Source organism: Rhinolophus hipposideros, assembly GCF_964194185.1.
Source record: "Rhinolophus hipposideros genome assembly, chromosome: 23".
NCBI lineage: Eukaryota > Metazoa > Chordata > Mammalia > Chiroptera > Rhinolophidae > Rhinolophus > Rhinolophus hipposideros.
The window spans coordinates 12,075,065-12,094,441 of record NC_138069.1 but is presented as its reverse complement, the minus strand read 5'-3'; positions in this window follow the sequence as shown (position 1 = coordinate 12,094,441).

The following is a 19,377-nucleotide window of genomic DNA, read 5'->3' as shown; positions in this document are numbered from 1 at the left end:
GCCAGATCAATGTTACAGGACTGGAGGGTCCCACTATGGTCCCCATTTAGAGAAGAGAGTAGATGGGACCCGTCAAGACACCGGCGGTCCAGGGCCCCAGGATTCCTGGGGGAGTCATGGAGGGTGGGGAGTGACCCACAAGAGGCTGTGGGGCTGGGGAGATGCGGGGCTCCATTTCTGCTTCTGCAAGGTGGAGAAAAAGCACATCTTCTGGTGCTTCTGAGACCGAATGAGGCAATCCCCGTAAAGGACTCAGGACACCAGGACATGGCGAGCAGTTGGTAAATGTGAGCTCCTTTAATAGTCACGAGACCAGGCCACCTGCACTTTGTAAAAACTGCCTGAAGTCCCGCATCTCACTGTATCCAAGTCGACCAGGCCCTGAAACAGGCCCCTCTGTGCCCATCTGGGTGCCCCACGCTCCACAGGACTGTCCAAGGGGACCTGTCTCCAGCTCATCTACACGTGTCTGCTACACTAGGAACTACGAGCCAGTGACATGCACAGCTGGCTCTGCCGACACTTAGGAGGACACACAGCAAGTACTTTGCCCCGCACGTCCTTCGCAGGCCCTTTCCATCAGAGCCTCACTTCCTGGCAGCACCGTTATGCCGAGTGTAATCCTAAAGAAACTGAGGACCAGAGGTCACTCATCACACTGCTCCAAGGGCTGAGCCTGACTGCTCTTCTGTTGAGGGGAGCAGCAGCGGGTGGACCGAGGCCACACTAGGCCAGGGAGTCCATGATTGCCCAGTGTTGGTCCCGCCTTTCACTTCATTATGGAGGAAGAAGGGAGACTGGACAGGGAAGCCAGGACACCAACAGGCAGAGCAGAGCCTGAGGAGAGCCGCAGGTAACAGGGCATGGGGGGGCTCTCCCAGGAGCCCTGCACTCTGCTTGAGCTTTGAGGGCGGTGCCACGGTAAGGAAGTCAGCTGACAGTCCCCCACCCTCCCCAGCCCCTGCCCCGCAGACACAGAGGCTTCTCCATCCTGCATGGGGGGCAGGATTCTCCGTGCAGCTCCCTGCATTTCAGGCTCCCCTTTCCCCCTTCCGCTCACTCTAAACACACCACATAACACACCTCTCCACCCTCACTCAGGCTCCCCTCTATCCCCTCTGTGGTTCTAGTGCCAGCACCTCCTCTTCCAGCCCCACTGGCCCAGGGGTCCCCTCCATCCTCCGACCTCCCAATCAGAGGCTAGATTCTTAGTAACGGTAACAACGCCCCTTCCGGTGTGCCAGGCATGCTCAGGCTCCACCCTGCAGACACACTATCCCAGACCAGTTAGCGACTTGCTTAGGAGGCACCGACGGTCAGCAGAGGAGAGCTGGACTTCAAGCCCCAATCTGCCAGAGAGCAGGAGTGGACATGTGTGTGACTGTCTCATCCCAGACCGAGACTGTGTGACCCCCAGGACAAAGGCTGACTATGCTTCTGTGGGTGGCTTGGACCCCGTCCTCCAACAGACGGGTATTAGCTGGGCCACAAAGAACAGGCTCCAATACCTCACAAACGCCAAAAGGGTCCTCCAGTGCCAGGAACTGTGCCTGGCTCCAGAGAAGAATGCCCTTTTTTTGCACATACAGAGCTGTTTCCCGTCATTTCTCTCCTCTGGGCTTCCCAGCATCTCTAAGATGTCCACCCACAACATTCCAGAAAGGAGAGTAACTCTGGTACAGCAAAGCCAGGCCAGGCCACATTTCCACGTGGGTCCAGAGACTGCCGCTCTCCCACATCTCCCTGGGGAGGGGGAGCGTGGTCCTCTGAAATCCCTCCGCATTCTGCAGAACCTGCAGAACTTCCTCGCAGACAGGCATGCTAAGGACCCAAATGCCACACCCCTGACCCCCCACTCTTCACAAGCATGTCCTCAGCAGGTACACAGTACTATACGAGGCTTGACACCGGGCAGCCACATCTGGGAGAACTCCATCCCAGCTCTGCCACTCATCTCCACCCAGCCAAACCCTCCTCAGATCCCGCCTTCACCACGGCGAGTCAGGGGCAGCTACACAATCACAAGGCCTGACGCATGGGGTCCTGTTCCAAAAGCATCAAAAATTTCAAGATGGCGACAGCAGAATGTGTCACAGGTTTCAACTCTCACACGCATCCCATGGCTCATTTGGGCCCTGAGTCATTACATAATTTGTACTACAATGTAACCGTTTATTTCAAGTTGAACGTCTCAAAAGATGTGTTCTTAGAAGCCTAGGACTTTGTTTTATGATTCTTTATAAAAACCTCCCAGAACCCATGACTGCACTTACCAGGTACTCAGACACTGAATTCATCTGTCTTCAGGAGCTCCCGAGAACATGTTCTCTGTACTCATTCACCGAGCTATTACCACATGCAAAACCCATGCCGAGCACTGCAGGGTGAGCTGACGTCCCTCATCGTCAGGACAGAGACCAGTCACTCACCTGATGTGGGACACGCTGTGCTCAATGCTGCAGACAGCCCCTCCAGAAACCCTCCGTCTACCAGGGAGATGGAGATGCTGCCTGAAATCGTCTGTTGTTCTAAGAACCATGCCAGAGCGTTGCACAGCAGGCTACGGGGGTGACCCCCCACCCAGTCTTGAAGGAGGTGACCCCTGACCAAGACCTCTGTCAGTTCTGGGAGAGCTCATGGCAAACTACAAGCTGTCCCCAGGCAGCAGCGGGAAGCGCGATGTGGCCTGTGGCCTGCTGGGTCCACGTGCCGTGAGACAGGCCCACACAGACAGCATGCCAAGGGCAGAAATGTGGAGAATGCTGAGGGAATTCAGAACGGCCTCAGGAACACCAGCCATGCCCCAGCTGGACATCCAGGGAAACCAGCCACAGCTCCAGCCTCCACTCCCATTTCATCCACCTCACTTCCTCTCCATCATCACCTCTCATCTGGCCTGTCCATAAACTATGGCTGGGACCTCTCCAATCTCTCAGGCAAGGAAGCCCACCCTCCCACACAAGGAAGAGTATTACTGACTGGAGAGCCCTCCAGGTGTTCTCCTGTCCTCTTTTGGAAAAGCTGAAAAGACATTCTTAGAAGTCATCAAGAAAGCAATAAAACCCAAAGCCATTTTCTTGCTTTCAAGGTAACATCTCCCAGCTTCCACGGTGCCAGACCGCTCTGAGCAGCGCCACCATGGGGCAGCAAAGAGCCGGTGCGAGTCAGCCAAGGACTCTCCCAGTCCCTGGAGGCTGTGTGAGAGCAGTGACAACAGTGGCTGGCATGGTCATTGCTTCCTGTGAGCCAGACCCTGTGCCAAGGGCCTACGTGCCTTAGCCCATTGAATGGGTAACAACTACAGCAGGGGGTTCTCGTCTTAGCTCCACTTTACCCATGGGGAAACCAAGGCTCAGTGAGATGAATACATCGCCAGTATTCAGGAAGCTAGTAAGTGGTACACACAGGATTCTGGCTCCAGAGTAGGGCTTTTGCTCCCTGAAGTACACATTCTTACAGCTCCTCTCGACCCCGGCCCCCAGGAGACTGTTGTGCCCTCACCCAGCCTTACCTCCTGTTTATTGAAAGAGATGAATCATCAGGTTAACTCGGGCCATAGGGACAACCAGCCGTAGCCAGGTTTGTTCTGCATGAGGCTCGTTTTGTCTTTGGGAGGCAGCAGACTGTTAAGAACCACACGATCTGTTGGGGCTTCTCTTACTGACCCTACAAAGGGAGCCCTACAACTGTGAGGCCGCTGCTCTGGCCCACACTTCGTAGACACAAACTGCTGGAGTAGAAGCAGCCAGAGATTTTTACCCCTAACACCAAATAAGTTGAATAAACACAAGGATAATGATATGACCACATTCAACTCAACACTTTGGTTAGAAACAAGTTGAAACTATTAAGATGTTGGTTGAAAAAAACTAATTCAAAGCTAAGCGGGATTTAAAATAATCAGCCTCATTTCACAATGAGGAGAGCTGATATTCTGGGATGAATAGCAGGATGTTTAATTAGATGCAAATAAGATTTTCATCTAATATTCAAAGTTATTCCCATAACAAACGGAGGAGGTGAAGAAATAGGCTCTTCTTTCAACTGTTTCGTTAAAGGCAGCAGAACCATTTCTAAATTGCAAAGGCTTCTGTCCCTCTGAAATAATGGACTGAAGTATTTGCATTGGGATAGCCAAAAAAAGTATTGTAAACCAAGAAAATTATGAAAGAATATCCTTTGATTCCTTTATAGCTGAAAGACATCGACCTGCTAATTCCATGTATTTTGAGAGGCAGCAAAGTTTAATAAAAACAATAGCAACAACTACAACCAATACTTATTGAGTACTTTCGCACCAAATTCTGTATAGTCTTATTTTACAGATGAAGAACTTAAGGCTCAGAGAAGCTGAGTAACTTTTCCAAGGTCACACAGTGGCCAAGTGGTCTTGGGCAGTATTCAGTCTGTTTGAGCACTCCTAGGGACCATACGTGCTGGTTTGTCTGGGACAGTCCTGGTCTACTACAGTTGTCCCAGTGTAATTATGAAGCATGTTCCCTTTCACTCTCTCAAACAGTGCTAGTATAGTTGATACGCTCACCCCCTCACAAAGCCTAGCAGGAGAGGTCATAGGATGAGGACTCTGTTCAGTGTCTAAGAAATACCTGGTCACCTTTTCCCCTTGGACAACCTACCCCTAAGTGAGCGTGGGCCCTTTGGAAGTGATAGTGACTCTTTAACCCCCTAGAGAACCCTATAGAATCTTCCTGGGCAGTCCCCTGGTTTTCCTGTTCCACCCTGGCCTGCTTCCCATTAGAAGAAGATTGGAGCTGACGCCCATGGATTGTTAACTCAGGGCACACTGCACTTTGCAGCCCCATCGGTTGAAGGAAGCCCCAAATCAAAATCCCGGTCCACCTTTACGTGTGTCTGTCTATATGAGATTCCCCAGACAATTAAAGTATCCGATTCTGGTTTCAGGAGAACAAAAGTCAGCCAAGCAGCTGCACTTTCCAAAGGACTGAGGAAAACCTTTCCTGACAATTTGGTTGGCATGTGCTGTAAGCTGGAGATTAGCACTTCAGAGAAGGGGTAATGGGATATGAGCCTTTGACGTCTTATTCAAAGAGGCTGGGAGGGCTGGAGCTATCAGGAAGCTTGGGGAAATCCATGGAGACACAAAGGTGCAACACACACACCCCACATCAGTCCTGAGCATGTCACCTGTCAGGACTGACTGGGGCATTGGTCAAGTCGGAGTGTTTTCCTGCAATAAGGCCATGGACTTGCACCCTGCCGTCAGCCTGGGAGGACCTGGGGTGGGAGAGAGGGCAGAGCCCCAAGACACAGGCCATGCTGGAGCCTCAGCCTCGCAGAGCCACCTGGAGCCAGGGCAGCAGGGAGTGGGGGGTACCTGAGCCCTTCAGCCTCACTGACTCACTTGTCCTCTCCCTGTCTAGCCCTTGGACTAGCACCCTGTTCTGAGGCTTCAAGGCGTCCAGCTGCTGCTCTGCCTGACCTGACCTTCCCCAGATCCTAAGAGGTTTTCAGTACTTCCCCCAATGCTATTCAAACAGGCCCTCATGAGATACACAGAAGGGGTCCAGGCCTCCAGCCAACGTCCCATCCCCAGGTGTTTGCAGAGCTGACACTACACGCTGTGGGCCAGCAGGCCTCTTCAACTCCTGGCTCCTTAAATGCCCAGCGACCGTGGGCAAGTTACTGAATTTCTCCCAGCCCTTAATTTCTCCCAATCCCAACTTTATAGGGCTATAGTGAGTATTAAATGAGATAAATGCCTCAACATGGAAAGTAAGTAAGTAGTCAGTACACGGTAGTTGCTTATTATTGTCATTATTACCATCCTACATTTAAAATTTCCAAGGGAAAATCATAGTTTTTCCTATGTTGACATCATATTTATTAGGCATGAAAAGGCCCAACTGGGGCACCTACCTATCAAGAGAAGCTGGAACCATCTGTGAACTTAGGCAAACTTCTGTGCCTCAACTTCATCACCTGTTAAATAAGAATAACAATAGGGTTTAATCTCAAAGAATTTTTATTAAAAACACTAACTGAGATAACTTTAGTAGAATACGTAAAACTTTGTGTGACACATAAGCACACAGTAAATGATGGCTAGCAATAATAATAATTTCATGTTACTCACAAGAACATATTCAATAATCTAAAGACTTTTAAATCTGGGATTAAACACCTTGGAATCTAATCCCACCCGTATCTAATAGCTCAATTTCTCCAAAGTTATGAATTTTTTAACTGCTTTTGGACACGGGGACCCCTTGAAAAGCTAAGGAATGCGGTTTCCTTTTCCCAAAAAAAAAGAAAAAAAAAAGAAAAAATGCACAGACTATCTTGCAAACAATTTCAGGAGTTCCTGGATCCCCCTGAAGTTATCCAATGGGTCTTTGGCCCTTGTGTGAGTAATCCCTGCCTTAGACCATCACGGGCCGGGAATCCAGAGGCTGCAGGAAAGCAGCCAGTAACAGGAGCCCGACAACTCATAAAGCAGCTTACTCTGTGGTTAGAAAAGTCCAAGTGCTAAAAAGTTTTTCAATTCTTCCTTAAATCAGGACACTAAAAGGTGCTTCTTGAGGTCCGTCCCTGGAGCAACACAGCGGTAGCACAATACCTTTCTCAGGTGCCAGCCCTTGATGTTTTGGGGAGGCAGGGGCCATACTGTGACACGTCTGATCCTCTCTAGGCTAAACCTGCCTGTCCTCTAAGCCATTCCAGGTGACAGCTTCCACGGCCTCTGCCACCCAGGTCACCCTCCCCAAGCCTCCCGCGTGACTGTGGCTCATTTCCTTTGCCTAAGATGTTGTACTTCTATTAGCTCCTCCTACATGTGTGTTTCTACTGTTCTTAGCCACCTCATCACGTCCTTTAAGCAGGCGTTTCACAGACCCCCAAGGGCCCACCGTATAAGAACACAGTTTCATGCCACACACACCCTGACTCCAACCTAGTGTTTGGACAATCGATTTTAAACCTAAACCCAACACTTTATACTTATCCCAATTAAACTTAGTCTTACTGACGTCTTCCCTCACACTCCAAACACATTCTATCACCCAGTATATTAATTCTCCCTCTCGGCTTTGAGACATTTGCAAATCCCATACAAGAGAAGGAACTCCAGCGAGCCTTGCCCATCTCCCTGCGTTAATCTCTGGGCTGAGTGCCTCACACATGTTGTCGTTCCATCTTCACACCAACTCTGTGAAATCGGCATTGACATCTACACTACCATCCTGTTTTATAAACAAAGAAAACTGAGTCTGATAAAGATCCAATCACTTGCATAAGGTCACACAGGCCACAGGCACCAACCCAGGATTTCAACCCAGGCCTGTCTGAGCCACACTATGTCACCGCACCCTCAGCATTTCCACTTTGAGTGGCATTTTCCTAGCTACCATGTTTCCCCGAAAATAAAACCTAGTCAGACCATCAGCTCTAATGTGTCTTTTGGAGCAAAAATTAATATAAGACCCAGTCTTATAGTAAAATAAGACCGGGTATAATATAATATAATAGTATAATATAACACCGGGTCTTATATTAATTTTTGCTCCAAAAGACACATTAGAGCTGATGGTCTGGCTACGTCTTATTTTCAGGGAAACAGGGTACGTCTATCTCTCCAATGAGGCTGTGGGATCTCTGACAAGAGTGAGTAGGTTTTGTCTGAAGTCCCAGCCCCTGGCACAGAGTAGGTGTTTTATGACTAGTGGAGGAGGGAAAGCAAGGAAAGGGGTCGCTGTGGGTTAGTGTGCCAGAGAATGCTTTCTGTTGCTGAGCCCTGAAGTTCAGTTTCTTCTTTTAGAGCATTTACTCTACCCTGTGGAATATTAGGATATATCGTCATCCACATGTGACTGGAAGGTTCTGTGTCCCCAGTCCCTAGGACTATGCTGGCCCTAACTGTGACATGCATTCACCCAAGTCACTGGAAAGCTGACCCAGAACAGACCCTGCAATCCTCCCACACTGCCCTGTTCCTGTCCACCCGTGTCCCGCAGCGGACTCTCCCAGCATGTCCCTCTCGCTCTCCCCACCCCACAGCAGGCCTCCTCCGCACAGGGGGCTGCCTGTTGGGAGGGAGAAGATTCAGAAAGCCTCTGCCTGAGACTTCTCAAATGCTCTTGACAGGATAGCAAATTCCTAACTAATTCAAACTCTTTTTCATAAAACAGATTCTTGAGTGAACTCACAGAACTGTTATACTGAGGAATCAAGCTAAGGAGAAGAGGCTTAGTATGAAATATCTGAACCCCACCACTGGAGTCAAACTGCCGTCTGGGTGTGGAACCAGTTCTGTCCACATAGCACTACTTCTCCATGTACCCCTCTTCCCCCTCAATGGCATACAACCCCTACTATGGCCAGTTCCTTTTCCTACAGGCTGTAAGGCCTTAGTTCTTCCGAAAAACATCAAGTAGGAGTTCCAGTAAACATATAAACAGGCTGAAAGAAAGACCCAGGGAAGGCCATCCGGGCCCAGCGCTCATGGGAAGGAGAAGGATCAAAAGCACCATCTTGTGGTTACCTCACAACTTGCATGGGACTTAACTTCCCACGGCCTCAGTAACAGCATCCCAGCGTCCCTCTCTTTCTTTTGGAACCCTTTCCCCAGCCTGTAAAACCTGAGGGGGCTATAAATCACAATGCCCACCCCCACCTGGCAGGAGCAATAGGGAACGGGCGTGCATATATAACCCATGATGGCCAGAGCCCAGAATCCTCCCTCCAGCACACTGATTGGCTGAGACACGGACACATGACTCACGCCAATTAGGGCCATCACGAGAGTTACAGGTGGAAGCTGGAGAAAGAGGTTTCTTTTTAATCATAAGCCATAAGGATGTCGACTCAGGACACCAGAGGACTTTGCGATGCTGTGAAGAAAACTTGCCTGAGAAGAAAGCCAACACACAAAACGAATCAGAGCCGAGAAAAGGAAGAAGGGGACCTGACCACAAGTGAGCCTCCAGCTCTAGCTTTGCCTGTAGTAGTCCCAGCTCTCTTCCCAGTTACAGGAGCCACTTCACTCCGGTTTTGCTTAAGCTAGCTAGAGTCCAGTCTCTGTCACTTGTAAACAGAGACATAACACATCGATAAGAGTTTTTATTTAAAGTGAAGTCTAGTTGCAGAAAATAAATAATGCTTACATTAACTTTATAATTAATAAGGCTTTTAAAAACAACTATGGTGGCAGTCGGTTGGCTCCGTTGGTTAGAGCGCAGTGTTCATAACACCCAGGTCGCTGGGTGGATTGTCACCTGGGCCAGTGAGCTGCACCCTCCACAACTACATTGAAAACAACGACTCCACAACTAGTAGATTGAAAACAAGGACTTGACTTGGAGCTGATGGATCCTGGAAAAAAACAGTTCCCCAATATTCCCCAATTAAAAACAAACAAACAAACAAATTATGAATTGAAGCTCTATTGAATTAAAAACTGAAATAATTACATGACATAATAAATTTTAAAGCCATGGATTTCAACCTAATAAGTTAAAAAGCTAGCATGGAAGAAAGATCTCCATCAAAAGGTCAAAAAGAAGTGATTAATGAGTATAACAGAACCCTTTCTTGACAATTTTGTATTGTAAAACATCTCTGCAGCCTGTCTGGCAATATGGAAATATCTTCAGGAACTACTGAATATACCCTTTAAACCAATAATCTGATTTCTAAGAGTCTGTAATAAGAATCCAATCAAAGAAATTAATACTTGTGTGGAGATGTTCACTGCAGCATGATTTACCATAAGTAAAAGTAAATAAATAAAAATGAAAGAAAACTCAAAAGGTTAGGATACCATTGAGTATGTTATGGCACATCAATTTCGTTAAACATACACAGCTAGGCACATTATTCATATTCCAGCTATAGAAATACTTATTCAAATATTTGTTTTTTGTTTTTTTTAATTGGGGCCCATCAGCTCCAAGTCGTTGTCCTTCAAACTAGTGGTGGAGGGCACAGTTCACTGGCCCATGTGGGAATCGAACCAGCAACCCTGTTGTTCAGAGCTCACGCCCTAACCAACTGAGCCATCCGGCCGCCCCTTATTCAAATATTTGTTGAACACCAACAATAATTTACTGAGTTCTTACGGGCTATGTATTTGACATGTTTCATGTCATTTAACCCTGGAACAACTGAAATATTAGGTCCTTTTTTACAAACACTTTTTAGATGAGTATTCTAAGGCTTGGAGACATTTATAGTGAAATTTTTAGTGGAAATGACAAAGGATTTGAACCCTGTAGTCCAAAGTCCACACACACGCCCACTACACTTCACTCCATGAACCAGGCGAGGCAGTGGGAAAGCAGCTCACTTGAGTTAACTATAAGCAACACATGGCCTTTGTGAAAGCGGCTTTGCACATTTAGCTGTCCTTTCCAGCTCATGTTCCAGGAGGAGGGAAAGGAAAGAGCCTTGATTCAGCATCTACGGGGGGTAAGACACTGTGCAGGGTACTTTGTTTCCACTTCTACATTAACCCTTGCCCTGGTCCCCAGTGGAGGATGTCACAATCCTCTATTTCTACGGAAACCGAGTTCAGAGCAATTGAGAGGTTTGCCCCGGGTCAGGGACATGGCTCATTATCCACATGTGGAATGAGAAGATGAGCAGGAGAAATCATGGAGGCCTGCTCAGCCAGAGCAGAGGCTATGGACCTGGGAATGGTCTGGGGGCTTTGAAAGTCGGGCAGAAGGATAGCTGTGCTAAAAACCGGGGGTGGGCTACCCGTGCCTAAAACCTGGGATGGGGAGAACAACAGTATGCCAATAGCTACCGTTATTGCGCTTACTCCATGCCAACACTGCCCATGATTATCGCACATTGTCCTAAGAGCACAACCCAGGTGTCAGTATCCCATTTTACAGATTAGAACATCCGGCAAGAGAGTGGCACCACCAGGCCACAGAACGAAATAAAGATCCACTCTCTCTACACTCCAGCCTCTCTGGAGCTCAGGTTGAGTCTGTGGCAATTTCCAAACATGGGAGACAGAGAGGGGCTGGGGTGGGGGCGCCTACATAGCTCTGAGGTTCCGAATGGCAGCAGCACAGCTGGTGGGAGACAGCAGCCCAGCTCCCCACTAACTGTCCCCCTTTGTGTTCAGTTAAGGACTCAGAAGAAACCAATCTTTGTGTCTTTTCCTGGTTAAAATTCTACGTGGAAGAGAAACCTCAAAGCAGCCACCAAGCCGGTCTTTGTTGGGTTTCTAGGCAGTAAGGACGCTGCATCTCGACACTTAGCGCTCAGAGAGAAAGGGGCTCGGTTATTCAAAGGGGAACTCAACAAGAGTCTTTCTCTCCCAAGTCCTTGCAATTTTGGACTCACTTTTTATCCCCGGAAGAAATGTTGGATCCCTCTTTCCTCCCCATCTCAACATTGTTCCTGCAAGTTCAGAAACCATCAGTGGAAGATTTTCATGAGTGGTTGTGCGGTCCCCATTTTCCACCCCATTCTGCTGCCAGCTTGATTTTCAGAACCTTGAAACCTTCATGTTTGAAAAAGATCAACACACTTAGAAATATACATATACATACATATATAAATATGCATATACATAATTAAATATAAAATAAATGTACATATAAAATTTTAAACTCATCTGTTCGTTGTAGTGTCACAAACAAGCCTTAACTGCATTCCTCCAAAATAAGGTGCCAGGCACATTTGTAAGGAGCCACTTAATGGAAACTTTAGCTTAATGTGCTTGTCCTAAAAGAGCTCATTCATCCCGAAAGAAAAGCCAAAGCAAGTTTAGATTCTACAAATACCCTGACCCAGGTAGGAAAGGGGCCCTTTCCAGCTCCATGAAGAACAAACAAACATCTTCTAAAAGCAAAGACCTCTTGTCTTCTCTGGCCCCAAATTCCTCTCTGGGCCAATCATCACCATCATCAAAACTATCAGTTCTAGAGCAGCTAAAATGTGAGCGGTCCCGCCGGAAGCCTGTGACATATTTTATTCCATCAAACTCTCAGACTTTCCGGAGAAGAGAAATGCTTCTCTCCACTCTGCAGATGCAGAACCTCGGGCTTGGAGACTCTCAGAACCACACAGTAGCACGTGGCGAAGCAGGAGTCAAGCCATATCTGTCAGACTCCAGTCTGAGTTCTTTCTGCCCCCACCTCCCGCACCACTGCCCATCTCCAAACCCTCCGCTCAGCTCATGAGAAGATCTACAAACCTTTAGGTTCGATTGTGATGCTGAGGTGGGAAATTTTCCTCCTTCTCTTCAAGAAGCTTTGCGTTGACCCACCCAAACAAAATGTTCCCAAACAAATGTCCTCTGACCTCCTCTCTTTCCAGACAAAGAGGTACCCTAGACGCTCTTCTTCATCGAGGGGCAGCCAACCAATTGTACACCCTGCTTAAGGGTCCTGAGATCCAAAGATGGCAATGGTTCAGCCATTTTGGAGAGTAATTTGACAGAATATTCTCATAAAAAAAGCTCATTTCTGGCATCCTACGAAATATCTGACCAGTACTCCTTAAAGAGATGGCACACTCAAGTGGGGCAATTAAACATAATTTAATAAAGGAAAGTCAGAGGTGTGCTGGGGCCAGTCCATGAGACTGCTACACTTGAAGAAATTTTGTGAGCCAGTTATTAAATTGTTGGTAGTCTGAAATCAGCCGTGGTCGGAGAACTTACACCACAGAAATCAGGAAATGCTAAAATCAGGTTTTGGTTTAGTTTGGTTTTTCCCAGAGAACCAGTTATTAAACATTTACCAGCACACCCCTGGGAGAATTTATAAAAATGTGGGTAAAATTAAGGGAAATCAAACAAGACAATGCAGTGCCCCGGAGTTAGCGAGAGTGGGGCGCTGCTAGCAACTAGGCCCTTGAAGGAACAAGAGCAAGGAATCGTTTCCAAACCCAGACAGTGTGGCTGGAGGGGAGTCCATCCATCAGGGCCTTTGAGAGAGGCTATTCAATAGGGCAGGAGATGGGAAAAGAAATACCCCAATCTCACCCCTTCCCACCTCACCATATCTGACCTTTGACTTGGCCCACTGGAAAGTAGAGGGTGAGGGAACCTCTGCCCCCATATACACACACCCTAACGAAGTCCATATAGGTCAGCGTGGGGAGGGCACAGGAATGAAAAGGAGTGAGTGGTCCCTCTGGGGGCACCCTGTATCCAGAACAATATGTTCAGATATTGTTTTAAAAATTGTTTAAAATTGTTCATTATTTAATTTAAAAAAACCCTACATTCTATGCTCATTCAAGCATGTATATGTATTTGTGGAAGAGCCCCCAAGTAACTGGTGACAATGATTACCTTCAGGGAAGGAGACTGGGCAACAGGGGTCAACAGAAGGAGACTTTCTTTTCGTTGGACTCCCGTGCACATTGTTGGACTTTTATTCCTGTATACATGTTACCGTTTTTAAAAGAAGCAAGGTGTTTTTTTATAATAGTAATGATGTTCTCTCTTACACATGTGGGGTACCTACAAAGCACAGAGCTCTCCATCTAGTGGAACAGTGACTGCTGCCACATTGCATGACCTCAGAATTAAACACCATTTGCTAACGAGAGTTATCTCCTGGAATAACTCAGTTATCTCCTGGAATAACGAGAGTTATCTCCTGGAATGCTGCAATGCTGCAATCCCCTAGAAAACACTGGCATCCCCATGGTACAAAGCAGGAACCCCAACAGGCGAACATTATGGGCTCTGCCCCAGACTGGCTTTCAGAACTGGACAACCAACCCCTCAGCTTCAGTTCCATGGCCTGTGGGAGAAGGAAACCACCGTTAACTTAGTAGGGCGGCAGGGGGCTGGTTTTGGGATTCAGGAGAGGGAATTTCCTTCAAGGAAGAGATTCTGCGTCTCCATGAAGGGACTGGGGTTGGGGTAGGGGAGAGGCTTCCTCTGAGCACTTTTCTTTCCCATCCTTTGCACCCACCTGCCAGCCTTCCCTCCAGTCAGATGCCTTTGGAAGGCGGTGCCGAGCTCCCCCTCGTGGCTGCTCGCACAGCTCCGTGGAGATGGCCCAGGATTCCAGCTGCAGCTGAAGACCTCACTCGCAAGTTCACCTGATACCTCTGCCTCCTGCCCCTCATTCCCTTCCTAGGCTGTGCCTAAAGAGGAAGAGTGGCCCCTGCGAAGGTTGGCCCAGGTTTCAGCCAGGACCATGGTTATATGTCAACTTCTAAAAGTCACCCTGAAGCTGGGTCCCCTGGTCAGGAGAGAGCCCCTCAGAGGCATTTTGGACTATTGCTACATCCAACCACTGAAGCCCTGAACAAGACAAAATGCCAAAACAGAATGCTGTAGAAGCTCTGGCCTACATTTAATAAATGAATGCTTTGAACCCCTGCCAGAATACTTAATGAAATTTGCCACAGGACCATAAGATTTTGCAGAATTTAAAAATATTAATTCATAGTGTAACATGGCATGATCTAAAAACAGGAAAATGCAAAGTTGTATGACACTTGTCTTCTCTCCAGCCAGCAGTTTTAAATTATAAACTCATTGGAGGCCATGTTCAAATTTAAATTGCAGCCCCTCCCTAAATGGGAGGCGGGCCAAATGGCTTTCCTGCCCACCTGCCCTTGCAGTCGGCCTCCTACCCTTGTGGGGAGCACTCACTAAGTAAAGGCATGCATGAGAACCTGCACACATACACAGTTCCAGCTCATTCCCAAGAGATGCTTTCGAAAGAGAAGTGGGGAGAGGGTTGGCCTAGAGGACCCTGGTCCACCAAGGGACCAAGGAAGCTTTTGTCAATTCAGAGCTGGAAAGGGCCTAATCTATTGACCTCTTGGTGACCCAGAGGTAGGGACTGAGGCCCAGAAAGGGGCAAGGTATCAGCCTAGACCCAGCTCTGTCCCCAACTCCCTCTTGAAAGTTCTTTCATGGAGCCACACTGTCTCTGGTTGAAGCTCAGAGAAAGATCACCTTTACCGAAAGGTGGAGGGAGTCCACGCCCAGCTGAATATATTGGACCCCATTCCCTGGGAAACGTCGTGAGCTTTCCAGTGTGGTCAGCATCCTGGTCGTAGGGTCTGAGCTCTGAAAGGTCTCCAGCAGGTCACCTTGCCCAACTCTCTTATTTTACAAAGGGGTAAACCGAGGACACAAAGGGAACACAGCCTAGTGATGAGACCTTGACTGGGGGATAAAAGCCCACGAGGCACCCCCATGGTACTCTACTATAGTGACAGAAGCTGAGTCCCCAGGGACCAAGGCCCTGGCCCCAGCCCCACTTGGCACCAAGTGCAGTGTGTCATAGTTGCTCTGGCGGACAGAGCCAGGCCAGGACACAGGCAGGGACCGGAAGGCAAGGTGCAGGCAGGAAGATCAGGAGCTTTGCAAGCTGCATTGTGATCTCTTCCCCTATAAAACCGGAAGCGACAACTGCCTCTTTGGAACCTGGGTATAGAGAAAATGGTTTCTTACGATAATTTTAATGGAAATTAAGAGAAAGTAACAGAAAGCATGTCTTTCTTTCTGAAATGAACATACAGTACTAGAAAAATAAAGCACACTTATTCTGAGCAGTCAAAAGCAAACTCAGCCATTTGTTCCTGACCCTTTTTATTTACCACTCATGTTTTGAGCCTCCACTTAAGCACTCTGTCCTCCCTAAAGCCTTCCTGGTTCTGCCAGGCAGACCTGGGTGCTTTCCTCAAGTGCGGGGTGTCCACTGCCCTCCTGTTTTCTCTCCTTTACCATAGCGCTGGTCACTCTCCCATCACCTCACTAGATGTGAGCCCTCCGAGTGCAGAACGTGGGGCTAAGGCTTCTCTGGGACACTCATAAGGCTCAGCCCAGCATCCACACCCTAGCAGGTGCAAATATCTGAGACCAACTAAATGAGTAGCTACCTGGACCGATCATTAATTACCGTGTTTCCCCCAAAATAAGATCTAGCTGGACCATCAGCTCTAATGCGTCTTCTGGAGCAAAAAATAATATGAGACCCGGTCTTATTTTACTATACGAACGAGTATAATATAATATAATGTAATGTAATGTAATATACTATAACACTGGGTATAATATAATATAATAACACTGGGTCTTAATTTTTGCTCCAAAAGACGCATTAGAGCTGATGGTTCAGCTAGGTCTTATTTTCAGGGAAATATGGTATGCTTACGAATGGCACTTCACTACGAATCTCGATATTGAGGATTCAGAAAACATGGATGAACAAAGTCTAACAACAATCCTTTGAAAAATAAGTTATCTTACACATACAAAGTTCACAGGGTTTCCAATTCAGTGGGGTTATCTTCCCACAGAAGGTCTCTTCTAGCTCTTAGATTCTAGAACTCTGTGCCACCCATGGCCCACAATACTTCATCAGCTGTAGACACAAGAAGCAAAGGAGTGCCAAGCTGCAGTAGTATCAGAATCCCATTGAACTTTTTCTTAGCTTATAATTTTCCTTCCTTACAACCACTAACTTGAATATGGAGTATGTACACTTAATTTAAAAATGCACCAAAAAGTTAAAAAATATGTTGTGAGATCAGTGGGCTCCCTCCTGTTCCCCACTCACTCAGGCAAACCACTGCGTCAACGGTTTCTTGTGCAGGTTCCAGAGTTTTCTCATGCTTAGACAAGCAAGATGAAGAGTTAGTTTATATCCCCTCTTCTTTTTTCATAAACTATGGCATGCTGTGACACTGTTCTACACCTTGGTCTTGTGCTGTTGGTTTGGTCCTGCTTTCTTAATAGTCTTTGGAGACTTTTCCATATCAGTACAGAAGGAGCTTGCTCATTATTTTCTTACAGCCATGTAGCTTTCCCTCATGTGGATGCAACAGACTTTATTTACCACTGTTTCCACCTTCTCTATTTCAAACAGTTGTGTAGTGAATAGCTTACATCATTTCACAGTTATACAAAAATACCATGTCGCTTTCCAAGTGCTTGCCCACTCAGGTTCTGCCTCTTCGAGGGAGCCTCTCCAAGCTTCTCAAGACAACCCAGGCCCCTCACTTCTTCCACATCCCTCTTCGGTTTATTTTCTGAGGTCTTCTGCCGCCCATGAGGAAGGACAGAAGTAGGCAGCCCAGCCTCCCAACTCTGTTCTGGAGGCAGAGCTATGTCTCCGAGTTCTCCCGCATCCCTGCAGCCCTCAACCCACCCCTCTCCACACACCATTACCCACCCCGCCCAGGAATGGCCTGTGCACTCCTACGTAGGTGATTTTTTGTAAACATTTTTTTATTATTAGTTTCCGGTGCACAAAACAATGTCATAGTTAGACATTTATCATTTATATCCCTCACACAGTGACAACCCCCGTCTCCACATCCACTGCCCCTCTGACGTCGCACACAGCCATTAAGGCCCTGGATCCCTGCCTTCTCTTGAGCTGTTGCACAAGCATCACCCCTTTCCACCAACAGGTGACGCTGCTTCCCACCTTTAGACAGCAGAGCCGCTCTGCGGGAAGCCCTCCCTGCACGCTGGAGTCACACACTCCTGAGGACCCGGTGTAGCATTTATGATGACTGTGCAGTCATATGACTGCCCACACATCTCTCTACATGATCTTCCCAACAGCTTAAGGCCATGACTACAATTTCTCTGGTTTCCCTTCGCTTTTTCCATGTGCCAGGTGTGTGTAGTTTGTACTCTTTTCTTATACAGGCACACCTCATTGTATTGTTTCGCTTTATTGCTCTTCACACGTGTTGCGTTTTTTACAAATTGAAGGCAAGACCCTCCACCAGCAAAAAGGTTACGGTGCGCTTTATTGCGCTACTCACTTGTTTGCGCTGGTGTGGAACCCAACCTGCACTGTCTCCGCAGTACACCTGTATATTGGGAGGCAGCATCGCCTAGTGGTTATGAATGTGAGATCTCCCATCAGCCTTATGTTCAAAACCTGATTCCACCACTGACCGGCCGCATGACCTTTGGCAATTGACCTCACCTGTCTGAGTCTCCACGTCTCCTCTGCATGACAGGAAGATAACAGTGCACACCTCATGGAGTCGGTGTGAGGATTAAATCAGGTGTGACACTAACACCATGCTAGGCACACGGTAAGTGCTCAGTAGATATTCGTTCTTATTTGTGTCGTGTTGATGTGCATTACCTGTCCAAAGTTGTCTGCACCTCACTCCTAAACGCTTTCTTAATATACACTGGTCTTCCGTCAGTTCTTCCCACACACGAGCTTGTTCCTGCCCCCGAGGCTGCACTTGCGAGGGCCTCTGCCTGGAATGCTCTTCCTCTAGCTCTCCCCATGGCTGGCTCCTTCCCATCCTTCAAGTCTCAACTTGTACGTCATCTCCTCAGAGATCCTCCCTGCCAAGTCAGCTAGAGTAGGTTTCTCCTGTCCTTCCCCACAATGGTACCCCATTTATTCAGCACTCATTACCACCTGCTGTTATCTTAGGTGTTCATTCATTTTTGTGACTGGTCTGTTTTCAAGTTGGAATGTAAACTCTAGGAGGGCATCTCCACTGGGTTTCCTCGGGGTTCCTAGCACTGCACACTAACCCGCCCGGGGAGGCACTCCATAAATGACTGACGTGACAGCATGGTGAATAAGAGTCTATAGGCAGGGCTGCGTTTGAATTCCATCCATCGGCTGCTCTGCACATTCATGTTCTGACTTCCAGGCAGACTACCAGCTCTTTGAGGGCTGGAATGGGGTCTTTTCCTACACCCAGTGGTCAGTGGGCAGAAGGGAGGGTGCGGAGCAACTGGGGGTTGGGGGGCTGCTGAGGGCTTGCTAGGCAGGAGGGCGCCTCACATTCCCACTCTAAACATACCACCATGGGGTGGTTCCTGGGAATGATGGGAATGTACTCCAAGTGGCCTTCCTTAGCACCAGGCCCAGGTCTCCCCCTGCTGATGGTCGCCCACTCAGGTGTGTGTTGCCCTCAGCAAATGCTCAGCCCCCACTGTGCTCTGAGGAGTCCCTCCTATCCCCTGCCTGTCTAGCAGAGGCATCCCAGGGACGTCGCTGTCTGTTTTGGACTGGAAAGCCTCCCCATGTCCATTCCTACACTGTTTAGGAAGCATGTTTGCACAGCTCCCTTTCCCAAACAGAAGAGACACCTACTCCAGCAAGTGCAAAGGCCTCCTCTGGGCACCAGTGGAGTGATTCCAGAGAGCCCCAGGGGTTCAAGTGTGACACAAAATCATCCTACAGGAGTCAGACCTGGTCAGAAATGTGCTCTGTCTAGCCAAGTTAGAAAACGTCCCCATGCCTAGAGAGACCCATCGGGGACACACTCTACTCAGCACACAATTCATTCTCTCTTTAGCCCAGACTTTTCTGGAGATGGAAGTTGGAGATATGTGACAGGAGGGCACACACACTTCACCATGTAAGTACATTTAAATCAATGTCTACACTCAACCATAAAACATACTGAGCA